This window comes from Strix aluco, chromosome 10, assembly GCF_031877795.1.
Source record: "Strix aluco isolate bStrAlu1 chromosome 10, bStrAlu1.hap1, whole genome shotgun sequence".
Classification (NCBI taxonomy): domain Eukaryota; kingdom Metazoa; phylum Chordata; class Aves; order Strigiformes; family Strigidae; genus Strix; species Strix aluco.
In genome coordinates this window covers 13,516,758-13,530,416 of record NC_133940.1, presented here as the reverse complement: position 1 = coordinate 13,530,416, position 13,659 = coordinate 13,516,758, and the positions used below count along the sequence as shown (strand labels likewise).

The following is a 13,659-nucleotide window of genomic DNA, read 5'->3' as shown; positions in this document are numbered from 1 at the left end:
GATCCTAGACCCTCAGCTATGGTATCACAGGGGAGGGTCTGAATTATTCCTTCAAAGCAGATGGGACAGCTGAGGCTGCTTTCATCTTTAGCGGTTCCTTCCCCTGTCCCCATAAATCAAAGCAGATCCTTATTTCCATGTGGTTCCTCCTGCTTATTCATCTCTCTTGAATTTTCCCACTACAAATGTTGTGTATTTAACTTCATACTAGATCAGTATGAGCTTTGATTTCACAGCTACAGCAACTCCACTGATGTCATGGGTGAATAGGAACAAAGGTGCCATGGAGGGCAAACACAGGCACTGCATGACGGCTTGTGAGTGCTGGGGATACCAAGATGTTGCAATGCAAAGGTACTATAGGCATCGGGATAACATCAGCCCAGAGGGCCTGGAGAAAAAAAAAGTCTTTGCGTGGTTCCCATTCCACCAGTGAAGACTTCCATTGCCTGGAAAATATCCCATGACTGTTAGGTTTTACTACCATGCCAGCTCAGGGCAGTGTCCCCCCAGCAGCTAGAAGACTAGAGACAAGGGCTGTCTGGGATCTTACAGTGCTTCCATACCAGCCTGCTAGACTGAAGCCTCACAATTAGAAAAAGCATGATAGAGAACGTGTGTCTTGCCTTAGAGAATACCCTTCCCAAGCTTAACGGGGTTGTGACCTGCGAAGTTAAAATGCAAGAAACTCTGTGGCTGCTGACCAGGCAAAGTATTTGATATTGGGTTAAAGAATCAATGGCTCTCGGCTATAGCAGACAGGCATCAACTCCACTAGCTGAAGTGTTCCTCCTTCCTTCAGTGTGCCTAATACCAGCTAGAGCAGCAGGACTGAGACTGCTTTTGTGATATAAACAATTTGCAACAGCTGAAGAAAAAGATTCCTCTGAAACCCGATTTAGTGAGACAGTTCAAACAAGATTTCTGGAACTTGCTCCAGAGGAAGGACTCTTACCTTTGCAAGACTGACCACATCATGACAATAAATGGAGAATGCCAGAAACAAACTTACATGTACCGAGATGAGCTACTAAAGCCTGAAAGACAACCTTGCCTCCAACACATCCTCAGTGCAGTTACTTCTTCAGGGGAGAATACCTTCTCCTTCTCCTTCTCCTTCTCCTTCTCCTTCTCCTTCTCCTTCTCCTTCTCCTTCTCCTTCTCCTCCTCCTTCTCCTCCTCCTTCTCCTCCTTCTTCTTCTCCTTCTCCTTCTCCTTCTTGTCCTTCTCCTTCTCATTGCTGTCTGTGAACCCTTCCAGCACCTTCCTTCCCTTTCTCCCCTGTAACTCTCCACACATTTGTAGCTCACTATACATCAGGACACAGATAGTAAAATGTACAAGCTTATAGATTTGTTCCGGCCAAGCAGTATTTCACTACTATTTGTCTCCAAACTCTTGGTTTTGTTTGGCTACAAAGACAACTCCATAGGAAATAATGAAGGCTGCTCACCCAGCTAAGCATGTGTGTAGGTATGAACACCAAGGAGAAGTTCGTTCCATAGATTTCTCTTTCATGTCATTGAGAAAGTTAAGGTCTGTTTTGACATAGCATAGACAGAACCAAGCATTAGTTTTAAGACAGAAGGCCACAACACCAGAAAAAAAATCACTTTATTGTAAGATCAGAATCCAGAATGCCATGGAGAATGAGTTTTCTGGCAGAACGTTTTTTTGGGTTTTTTTTCCCCCTTCTAAAAATTATGCTTTTTAGTGTAAAAAAACAACCCTGGTTTGACAAGTCTTATCTGAACAGTAGAAGAGTTTTGAACCCCAAGATTAAGGAAAGATATGTTCATGAGACCCTGAACCCAAGACAGTCCATAAGGAGAGGGTGAGACCTGTCTCGGATGTGGAGACGTTTTCGTATCACTTTCAGTGACCAGCGTCTTTAAAAAACTCAAGAAAGTATCCATTTTAGCATGCACCCACAGGTTGGGAGAACACTTCATTCATGGCAAATCTAGGGAAGTTTTGTTCTCCATCCAGTTCAGATCAAAAACAAATGTAAAAAGAAAAAATATTTCAAGAATTGTGAGCATGACCTTTTGACCAGCTTCAGCCAAGTACATAAAGCATGACAGTGCAGAATTTCAGCCCTCATCTCTGGCTGTGAAAGTCGGGCGTTCAGAGAATACAGTCAGGCTTATTAATCTTGTGCTTAAAGATGTCACCTAATCAAGAGCTGGGATCAGGAAGAAATCCCCAGCTGACATTAAAATGTTAAATGCAATGGACTGTATCCAATTATTATTTTTATTGGAATTGCTAATATATGGGATGGGGCTGGAGGGGCTGATTTCCAAGATAAACATGTGACATCAATGCCACTGGAGACAGGGACTGACTGAAGCTTTCGACCTGCTCTGTGCTGCGCTGCTGTGCCAGGTCAGACTTCCCTTCCATGCCAGGCCTGCCCACAGCCGGGCGGTCAAGAAGCTCCCATGGGGTCAGGGGATCCCTGTTACAGCAATGGTGTCTGCGTGCTCTCATGCATCACAAAGGCTACAAACCTGCATGGTTGCCCAGCTATTCCACTAACCCCCATCTTCCATGAGATATTTCCCTCTTTTGGTACCTATGAAATCCAAAACTCCAGGATTTGTGTCCCTGGTAAACCTAGCACATAAACAGAGAAACCGTCTCCTTCCGTGAGCCAATTAATTTCTCTCTGTGAAGAGATCTCACAGCAGGCCTTCATGTCCTCAGGTTGCAAATGTGCAACCTGTAGCCAATGTACCAAGACAGCCTTCCTTGTCATGAAAGTGCCTTTGCAGTTACCTCATAAGTTCCCCTGACAGTCTGAGCTGCTTCAATGCAAGGATATGTCATAAACCTTCCTCCCAAAAAATCCTTCACTGCATGAGAGGAAAATGACTGGGGTGTGTTGACAGCCTTCAACTATCTGAAATCACTTTGTGAAGTGTTACAGGGACCCAACCCAGCCAAGAACAATCACCCTTAAAATAGAATTAAAATTAAATACCTTTATTTTTTCATGAAAGAAAGCAACATCTTTCATTGGAGCACTCGCTCTACCTCTGTCACTCTGACACCTTCACTGACAATCACGCTTAGTTTCTGCCAATGGAGCCCACCAGGATGGGGTCACCACCCTCAGTATCCATCTCCCTGGTCTTGGTACCTGGTAAGCAGAAAATGGATCCCTAGGAACAATCTTTACAATGAAAGGTACCATCCCATATTGAGGCCACTGGCAGAGAGGAACAGAGCCAGAGGCCAGTACTGGATTCAGTGGCATCCTGCCTGCTCTCCTGATGCCATGTATCCGCACTGAGCTCCAGCCAACAGGATGGAGCCAAACCTAGCAGGCGGTTCCATGACATTACTCCAGCTTACACCAGTGTAAATAAGACTGGACTCCTGCCCTCACTTTTCCCATGCTATCAGCGTTGCTTTACTGTGTGACTTCCAGTCTGAATGCCAATCCAGTCTGCCTCTGGCTTACTGTGGGATGCAGACTCTTATGCTTCAGTGCCTCCTTGCAGTCAAAACGAGATGTTTGTTCATAAATGTTTTTAATCTTGTTGCTACCCTGGCTACTTCTCATTATCCGTCTTGCACAGTCGTTGGTTCCACAACAGGGAAACAGGCCAATTATCTTGCACAGCCCGAGGCAGAGCTACTGCTCAAGGAGGCAATGGGTGCTTGCCCCGGTAGGAATAACTGTGTGCCATGGTGAGGGGAGGAAATCTCAGAAGTTCAGAAAGTCTTAGCAAAGTAAATTCCTTATCATCAGAGGAAGAGAAGCATCATCCTTCTGGCAAGTGATGTCTTTGTTGCATCTCAGAGGGCTGCACACAGCCCTGCAGATGGCAGGTAAGAAGCCATTTCATAGAATCACAGAATGGTTTGGGTTGGAAGGGACATTAAAGATCACCTAGTTCCACCCCCCCTGCCATGGGCAGGGACACCTTCCACTAGACCAGGTTGCTCAGAGCCCCGTCCAACCTGGCCTTGAACACTGCCAGGGAGGGGGCAGCCACAGCTTCTCTGGGCAACCTGTGCCAGTGTCTCACCACCCTCACAGGGAAGAACTTCTTCCTCATATCTAATCTGAATCTACCCTCTTTCAGAGTAGAGGGGGAGAATCCCCTCCCTCGACCTGCTGGCCACACTTCTCTTGATGCAGCCCAGGACACAGTTGGCTTTCTGGGCTGTGAGCGCACATTGCTGGCTCACAGTCAGTTTTCCATCCAGTAATACCCCCAAGTCCTTCTCCACAGGGCTGCTCTCAATCCACTCCTCGCCCAGCCTGGATTTGTGCTTGGGATTGCCCTGACCCATGGGCAGTACCTTGCACTTGGCCTTGTTGAATTTCATGAGGTTTGAACCTCATGTTCTGGAGACAGCAGCTCCTTGGGGCAGAGCTCGGGGACTGATGCAGGGCTGGGCAGCTCCAGGGCACAGTCACTCTTTACAGGATGATGTGACACATGGCCACACACTCAAAGCTGGCGAGTAAAGACCTATGTTGCCAAGCAGGACAGGCTCATCCATCACCAACATTTCAGCTCCTGTTAACTTGGACTGAAGTCCCAAGGGAGCACCTTAGCCAAGTCCAGTCACCCTAACCACACTGTCTCCTTGGAGCTGACACCTGCAGGTCAAGAGAGAGTCGAGATCATCAGCAGACAGCTGTCCACACAGACATCATCAGAGAGACCCAATCCCTGCTCTTTCAAGCTTGTCATCACACAAGACATGGGCTCTACTTCCCACAAGAGATATGGTCTGTCAGTTCAGACTGAGACACGTAGAGCTCAGCTCCTCCTCCTCACAAGAAGTTAAGTGATTGTAGCTTACACTATACTTACAGGTATCTGCAGTGAGGGAAGAGAGAGGGGAGAGGAGGCTGACTTGCCCTCTGGAGGTCCAATCCTTTCACCACCTGCCTAGCCCAAGCCCTGCACCAGCAAAATGGATTTCCACACTTAATCTTGCACACAGCCTTGGTGTCATCCCACTTGATTTTATGTGGCAGCCACGCTCCTTTTGAAACAGTGCATGTTTCAGAACAGATTGACTGTGCAGCAAGGTGAATTACAGCTGTGAACAAAATGTCTGGACAATTGCTATGGCAAAAGGGACTGGCATTGCTTCATGCTACTGCTGCCAGTTATCTCCTGGTTGCACAATGAATCCCTTATCATCTTCTCTCACCAGAGCTGGGCAGGAGAAGCTTTGTGGCCTTTGCTTTTCCCTCACTAATCATTGCTGGGCTGACAAGTCCCATGGACCAGGAACAGCCTGCTATTCTGGCGCAGAAATAGAGCCCATACCTTGCCTTCAATCTGACTGCTGAAAATGTGCCCTCAGATGGCCTGTGATGCCATTTTTGTCTTCTAATGGAAGCTGAATGTCACTGTTTTCCCCATCAGGAATGAATGCTGGCAGACTGAAGTCCCAGTTCTGGACACTTGTTGCACCAGACAGCAGCTGAACAGCTCTGTCCAAGGAGAGTGGGACTAGGCAGGCACAACTGGAAGCCTAACTCCCTTCAGTCCCAGGGTGGGCAGTGCCAGTGCCTGCCAGAGCCCACCGAGCTAGAGCTGGCACAGACAAGCAGTCTTGCACCCCCCAGCTCATGTCTCCTGTCATTGCCACACTCAACACTCCTTGGAGAGATGGAAAGTCAAGATGCCAAAACCAGTTCCCTTGGAAGGAGACTAAGAAACTGTTTCATCTGCACCCGACTGATCTGCTCAGAACCAGCTGGATGGATTCAGGAGACAGGAGGAGAAAGATCTTATTTGTTTGCTATTTAGTGGTTTAATGTCAGAAAGCATTGGGACTGAAAGCATCTCAAGCTTCATGGCCTTTGAGCTCTCTTGGTTGTGGTTTGAAAAGGCAAACCCCAAACCAAAAGAGCTCACATATAACAGAGGAATTTTCTTCCCTCTATTGTCTCCAAATATATGAAACCAAATTCTACCTCAGGTGGGCTGCAGCCCTGTCAGAAGCACAATGCAGGGTGACATCTGCATCTGCCTTGTCCCCTGCTGTACCGCCTTTAAGGGTGCCAGCCCACAAACTGTGGCCAGTCCGTAGTAACTCCACTCCCTGAGCATGTAAATAAGACAAACAGATCAATCTTACCCTACATAAGGGAAATGGAGAGGCACAACCAGTCCCATATACATGGTAGCATTGCAGAATAACCCACTGTACTCTGGACCCTACTCCCTGTACTAACTGCTCTACTTTGTAATTTTCCAAGCAAAAATCATTTTGACCCTGCAGTAAACTGTCTGTCCAGAATTGCCACCACTGAACTGGCAGGCCTGCATCACTACACCTCCCTCCAGTGTCCCTGTACCAACAAAGCTGGAAAAGGCTGGGGTGTGATGAGGATGGCCATCAAATCCAGGGGCATCATCAGTTTTCTTTCTAACAAACAGCAATCGTTCCTCCCCATCTCCTGGGCTCCCAACCCAATGGCTATTGCTTACTGCAGCACTGGCCACACACCTTGGAGTCGTGTCTGTGAATTTAGCATGTGAATGCTCCACTATTCGGCACTTTTTGCTACACATGCCCAAAAGAAGTGATTGTAGCCCTGCAAAACCCTGAGATCATGTTGTGTATTCATGAGTGCCATCTACTGGCACCTTCTCCCTTAATTAACCTTTACAAAGCCACTTTGTGGGGTGCGGAGCTCTCCAGACCCAGAGCACAGAGGTACCACTGGCTCCTGTCCCCTCCCTAAGCAGGGAAAATAGTCTGTGCTTCTCCAATATCCCTACCTCTCTGTTCTCATCGGCTGCAGGAAATAAATCAGGTGGATTCATTCTACCATCTGCTACAAGGATTGTTTAAGTAAAACGAACATGTTTTCCTGGTGGGGAAAGGATAACAGTTAAGGAAACACTTGAGATCTCAAGAGATTCCTCATGATGCTTCTGCTAGCTGGATAAGAAGACATCAATACAAAAAAAAATATTCATCCAACATATACATATACTGGCTTCTTCCTCAAAAGACTGACTTCGCCCCCTGGAACCTCAGTTTCTAAGGATTGCAGCTGCAAAGAAAACATCAAGATTAAGATGCCCAGGTATCTTGCAGAGTGTGTTGAGAGCCAGAAAGAATGGCTCTGCCATGAATCATCTCATCCCTAATCACCACACTTGCAGTGATAGCCGTTAAGGACAAATATGGGTAATTTATCCAGTTCTCCTGGGAGAGAGAAGCAAGGGGATCCCAAACCTACACACTTTCACAAGGAATATTTCATTAAAGGGGCCCAAGTCAAAAGCATCTGCTGGACACCACTGCTTATTTTGCTCCCCAAAATGTCAAGGAGACTCTTAGCAGAGACCCTGTGCTATATGAGCTCTGCACACTGAAGGAGAGTCATGCAGCACCAATCCTCATCAGCGCAATAATTACACTCATGGGAGCTTCATGAAAAAAACCTGGCAAAATTAGAGAAGCTGGCAACAGTAGGAACATGCCAATCTAACTGATAAGTAATACGAAGGCTGCTGAGCAAAGAGCAAAGAACTGGAGTACAGAGCATGAAATATCCAAAAGTGCAACAAAATCACGCTCTGATAAAGTCTCCTTGACACAAGCTCTGCAAACATCAGAGTCACTTCATCTCTGAGCCACACAGGCTTAGGACCTGTGTTCTCCTTCCATGGCTGTCCTTGACATGGAGCCAAACTCATCCTTTCACACTCGCAATTAATGCCCTGTAGGGCAAGCTCTTCTGATTGCCTTGTACAGACATACACATTAGCCTTCCCTGAGATCACAGCACCCAGTGCCCCTCTCCCTTCCCTTTCCTGCTGTCCTCTTCCTGCTCAGTCACCCCCTCCTGTTTGCTTTTTCACCTTCACACGGGAAACAATCTTATAATTGGAGCCAGAAACAGATACTCATCCTGCCAAGAGCCACCTCAAAGCAGGAGGCATAGATCCTAAACTCTTCCAGGAAGGCATCTGAGTTAGGCACACTCTTGATGATTAAAGTGATTAACCATCATTACCAAGTCGCTGTAGTGTCAGTTCTGGTGTTCACTCTAAAAAAGGACAATGTCTGATGGCACAGAGTTTAGTAAAAGAGATAAAACCCCAGAATTTAAAGTCCAGATAATCCATCCTGCAGAGAAAGATGAAATGAGCTCAGTGCCTGTAATTTAGTAATGAGAAGGTTAAGATGTATCTCAATCACAGTCTGTATGTACCTGTGCAGTGAAAAATCTTGAGATTATTGGGTGTTTGAGTCTTTTTTAATTTTAAACAAAAGCATAATGAGAAGCACAACAAAGACTAGAGACTGGAAACAAGTAAGAGGAGCATTTTTAGACCAAAGCAATGCACCACTGAAATAATTTATTAAGTGAAGCAGTAGATTTTCTCTGACTTACAGTTTCTGCATCTCCACTGGATGTCTGTCTAAACGGCATGCTCTAACCTAAGTGGAAGTTATTGAACTTGAAGTAGAAATCTTTGGATAAAAGTTTGCAATGTTTTGCATGGGAGGTCAGACTAGCTGGTTAGAACTGTCCCATCCTCTTGTAAACAGGGCCATGACGGGAGAGCTGGATTCTGAGAGCTGGCAACTAAAGAACAGTAGGACACAGCAGTAATAGTTTCCCATCACCTGGGATCACAGTACCGTTACGTCAGTACTTTAGGAGGTAGAATATTGATGTTGCCTACCTAGGATTTCTCCAGCAGTATTAAAAATTAAGATGTATAGTATGACTCATATAGACTGAATGCAGTAAACAAATAATGAAAATAAACTATTGCAATATGCAGTTCAGGAACTCCTGTACCTTATGTTTTAATATTTATTAATTGTATTCCCATAGCAATATAGTTCTGTGGCACCCTGTAGCCTAAAGTCCCTTGCTTTCTAAGTGTTAATTAGGGCTCACATAAATGCTGGGAAGTGAAGGAAATGTGTTTGTCTCTCTCCAATGTTTGTAAAGCCCTACAAGCAAGACCCAAAGGGACTCGCACAAGGTCATAAGTCAATCAATAGCGCTGACTGAAACAGAGCTCAAAACTCCTGGCTTCCAGGTTCCTCCCACAGAGAGAGAAAGGCTAGTAACAAATCCCCAAAGAAGTGGGAATGAGCACGAAAATCACAGTGTGCAGTCTGGCTGTGTTCACAGGTGAGCTAATTAGATTGTGGCCTAATTAAAATACAGCCTTTGCATCTTGCCTTTCTTCCTTGATGATGTGGGCAACAGGTATAGGTGTAAGCCAGGAGACAGCTTCTAACCTTGGAGAGCGTTGAACAGCCCTACAATGAGGCAAGAAACCCAGTGATTTCAATACAGTACCTAGTACACCCATGGAAAGCATCACTGGATATGATTGCCTGCAACAGCAGAGGGAGAGAAATGAAGACACAGAAGGCTCCTCCCAGTGCTCCCTTCCACAGTAAATCTAGTTTTAGAAGCACCAAATACTTGCCATTTCAAATTAAGTTCCCAGGTGTTTCGCACCTCTAGAAAGCAGCTCCTGCACCTTAGCAATTATAATGGACACACAACTCCAATATCCTTTTAATGGCTGGAGTTAAAAACTACTTCTGCCAAAAACTGCGAAAACGAGTGGTGATCGCACACCTCTGCACCACAGTGAAGCTGGGGAAACAAAGGCATTACTTGTGTTATGGTATCTCTCCTCCCTTTTTGCCAGGAACACCGTAGGAATGGAAGGGAAACAACTTACAACAGGCCATGAAAATGAAACATTAACCAAAGATTTGACCTCCACACACAAAACCTAACAACTGGGAAAACTCTACCACAATAAAAGAGCTTTTTTGTCTAAAGATTGTTTTTAGAGGACAGTGGTCTGGTCAGGGAAAAAGCTGGGTTTAACTTGCTTAATTCTCAGTGAGTTTTAAGGGTCTGATCAGGAACTCACTGGAAAAACATCACTGTTGTCATCATGTGCCCATTCTGCATCGGCAGAGCTGTTACAAGCACAGGCAGCAGGCCATCACCTCTGGGGAAAGGAGGTTTTCAGTTACCAAGGGAAGAACGCAGCCCAGGTTCTTACTGAAACCTGCAGTTGACATGAGAATGAATAGTTACAAAATGAAATACCAAAGTCTCCCACTACAGAATTAGTTCATGAGCGACCGGAGGTGAAATGCTAAAACCAATACAAGCTTGTGCGCGCAGAAGGACTGAGCCAGAGAGCCACAACATTCAGGAGGTGCCCAAGGCAGCTTCACACAGGCTGCACGACCAAGATAATTCTCTGCCAAAACAGACACCCTCCGGATGCAGACAATGCTGAAAAGTGTAAGTGTTTGGCAGATGAAAAGGGAAAAAAATATCTGTAAACTCTGAAGGTAAAAGACATTACTCTCGCCCTTAATAACTCACAGATGTATTTTTCCCTATCTTGTCTGCCAAACATTTCAAACCAGTGTTGCATTTCCTACTAAACCATGATGCCCACAGAAGGAAACTTAAGTGAGCAGTGGTCCGTGAGATGGTATAGTCCTTTGAAAATGAAGTTTCCAAAAGCATTTGAGATAATGGAAGAGAAAAGGAGGGATCAGAAGCAGCAATGAATAAACACAGAGAGACAGGATTTCTCTGTACATCAGAGCTCTGAGCTTCAAAGTCACATGGAAATCCCAGCTTTCCTGGTTTTAACAGGAAATAGCCCAGGAGATAGACTGAAGGCTCTGAGGCAATTCATTTTTCAACATGACAATGCAGTCTACAGCCAGAGCATCACACTGCAGTCATGCTGCCTGTTACTCAGTGAGAAAAAAGATCAAAGAGCAAGAGGGAATGGATCCTGCAAGGCACGGTGCGAATCTGCAGCTGCACTGTTCTCTCCTTCTCACAGCTCACCTAGCTGAAAGCAAGGAGTCTGTTCAAGCTGTGGTTGTCTGCACCTACACAGGAAAGAAACTGCTAATGCCAAGTGGCCCCTTTCCCCTGCTTGATGGAGACCACTACACACACTTGCTTAGAGCCCCTCTCCCATTCCATGGGCAGGTAGCACTGCTCGTTTACTCCAGCACAGGAGGGTCAAAAGAACCGTAACTCCAGAAAGGTCTGGTTGCAAACATGTCTTTATCAACTTTTTATCCACTCCCTTTTCTCTTCTGTTTTGCTGTCACCTATCTCTAAAATTAAATAACATTTGGTGTTGTCACTATGTTAATCAAGAGACACTGCAGACTCAGAAAGTCAAACTCAGTCTAACCTGCTGCATACTCACTCCTGGTACACTTGATGGAAAAGCACAGCCTAAGATGGAGAGAACAGGGGACTCATCCCTTTGAACTGTAAGTGCCTGATGCCCACCCAACTCATAAAAGAAACATTGCAAAGGAGTTAGAGACACAGAAGACTTGTAATTGGAATGATCATATACAGGCATATTAGTAACTGCTGTTAAATAGCATGGAAAAACCTGATTCACAGCCCCGCAAAGGATCTGGGACAGAGAATATCAGCAGCACAATATAATGCCCAGCCTTTGCACACTGTCTTTACAACAGGCAGTCAACATCTCTGCAAAGTTGCCTGCTTGTGTTTCGTATCTGTATTATCTTCCACGCTCATTTTGGTTCTGATCTCAAAGAAGTGCTGTTCATCTCTTCTTCCCAAACATCACCTCCCCAGTTCCACACAGCCATGAGCTGCTCATGTATTTCAATGCCTTGAGAATTAGTTACAATAAGGATGCTCTAAAACTCAAAGAAAAATAAAACAGTGCTGGATGATCCTCAGATCATAAAAAAATACAGGGTAGCACTGTGGCATGGACACAGTGCTTTCTGTGACTGTGCCAGCATTTCAGGTGGATTCTTGGTTTTCTTCTCTCTTCCTGATGCCTCCTTACAAATCAGGCTCTCTCCCTGCCTGGTTGTCCTGTGATAAAAGTCTTGTTGCAGCTGCAGGGAAAGGCAAGCCATTTTGCCTGCATGGCTGCCTCTGCATTTCAAGCTTATTTGTATGAGACACTGCCACCCAGCATAATTTGCATACATACCAAAATGCGAGACCTGCACAAAATGAAGCAGGAAAACCATTTGTCTCTCCTCTCGGAAAAGGTTAATGGCATGGATACTTTGCAAATGTTTACTATGAAGTGTTTCCTAAGCCTCTGAGCTATAGAATTTGTACATAAAAGGAGGTTCGCCCTCTTCCCCCAGTCCCACAATCCTATTTGCTTCAGATTAACACGAGTGACCTCTACTTCACTTGAGCTTCATTCATCACCCACCGAGTAGGGCCTGGTTTTACTGAGTTATTTCCCTGCCATCATGAAATGCTATTCAGCTGCACTGGAGGGGACAAGGCTGCAGATGCAGGTGTTAGCTTTCTATTACATTAACTGTTCAACATCCAGAAAAGATTCCTATTTAAACCTTACTCGGATCAGGAGGGTTGCAGAAAACCATGACATATGTACAAGATACCTGGGTTTAATGCACCAGAACACCAGGCCCAAACATGTGATAAAGAAATCAGGGCTGAACTACATCCTGGTAATTACATACACATCAGGGGACAAAGCATCCCTGCCATGAAGCACCTCATCTCAGCTCCTCCGGCAGCTCCCTCCCTCCCTGTCTTCAACTGTGTCAGTCACCCAACATGCCCCACAGTTGCCATCTTACGAATGCATCAGAGGCTCTGGGATGGGTGCTCTTTGAAATGGCTTAATTTAAATTGACATATGAAGTGTCACCTCCAAATTAAGCCAGGCTGAAGAAAACCCTTCAGGATCTTTCGGTCCCTTCTTTCTTCCCCTCCCACTTTGCTTTAAAAGAGGGCTTAGATGTCACTCACCTCTCTGGCCATCAATAGGAAACAACTCCTACCTGAAAGGTGTCTTCAGTTGCAGACTATAAGGGCAGGGAGGATATGCCCTCATTTCCCCAGTGCTCCAAGAACAACAGCCCAGACTGAAGTCCCTCCACAAGTCAGATCTCCTGTGTCAGACATAAACCCAAATTATTCTGGCACATAAACACAGATCTGTGCTGAAAGAATGGCCATTGGGCAATTAACAGAACGAGCACTAAATCTGTCTCACTCCTTTGTTCTCCAGGCAGGCTGCAAGATTGACTGAACGCTTTCACTTGGGAAAACAAATATCAGGCCTGATCTTCAGCTAGCAGAATGCCACGCAGTGCCATCAATTTTTCTGTAACCCTGACTGAAATTTTGACCTATGGCTTCCAGCTGCAGCAAAGCTCTTACTAGCTACCTGCAACTCCTATACCTTCAAATGGCACAATAACTCCACTCACTATTTTTTGCAGACCAGGGAGAGATTTTCCCAGACCTCACTTTTTTTTAAACCTTGCAATTTGGTTCTGGTTTTCCTGCCAGCTGGATACCCCTGACAGGCTTGTCCTTCTACCTCCTCATCCTGTTCTGTCTTATGCACCCAGGCTGGGCTGAACAGTTTTAAGTAAAAAGTCAGATGCTTTCCAAAGTGCCACAACAGCACAGCGCAAATCCCCCACTCACAGTGGCCACCCTGTGCAGCACCCAGGCTGCCTGGCAAATCCTGCTCCGATATGGACTAGGTTGCGCCAGGTTTGGGAGCTTTTCCTGTGATTTGCAAATCATCAGATAGTTAAGACACAACCCATAAATACTGTATTTAAATGTTCCACTTATTACTA

At 45.6% G+C, this 13,659-nt stretch overlaps 1 protein-coding gene across 1 annotated transcript in view; it reads right to left on the bottom strand.

Moving 5' to 3' along the window:
* The window catches only part of PAK3 (p21 (RAC1) activated kinase 3), a 150,410-nt gene that overhangs the window by 94,882 nt on the left and 41,869 nt on the right, over positions 1–13,659 (bottom strand). The window contains exon 2 of the mRNA XM_074835320.1: positions 12,847–12,957. The gene's annotated coding sequence lies outside the window, so the exon portion shown is untranslated. The remainder of the gene's footprint in view (positions 1–12,846; positions 12,958–13,659) is intronic.